Genomic DNA, 548 nt, shown 5'->3' on the forward strand with positions numbered 1-548 from the left:
ATCACAGATATTTTGACAGACGCTATCTGATCACAAATTGAAGTGATTAGGCTTATGTGTTTTTCACTGTGGATCTAACTATCAAATACCTGAACATATCATGAGAAAATCACATTTGGGCAGTGGGGGCTTAGTGGTTACGGCTCTGGGTAACTAATAAGAAGTTTATGGGTTCAAGCCCCAGCACAGCCAAGCCTGAGCAAGGCCCTTAACCCTCTCTGCTCCAGGGGTGTGATACCATGGCTGTCCCTGTCCTCTGACCCCAACTTCCTAACAAGTTGGGATATGTGAAGAAGATAATTTCACCGTTCTGTATTGTGTATGTAACAAATAAGGGCTTTTTCTTTTTTTATTTAGCTAGTGGCTGCATGTATATCTGTGTTCCTTAAACTGGCTGATGTGATCTCTGCAGACAGCCAGCCATGGCAAGGTTAGAAAATAACCTAAATTAAAAATATTTCTGTCATTTTTGTAAAATATATTCATGTTTTCTTAAAGTAGAGAACATCAATATGCAGAGACAAAAAACATGACATGATCACTGGAGA

Source organism: Pangasianodon hypophthalmus, chromosome 21, assembly GCF_027358585.1.
Source record: "Pangasianodon hypophthalmus isolate fPanHyp1 chromosome 21, fPanHyp1.pri, whole genome shotgun sequence".
NCBI classification, from domain to species: Eukaryota; Metazoa; Chordata; class Actinopteri; order Siluriformes; family Pangasiidae; genus Pangasianodon; species Pangasianodon hypophthalmus.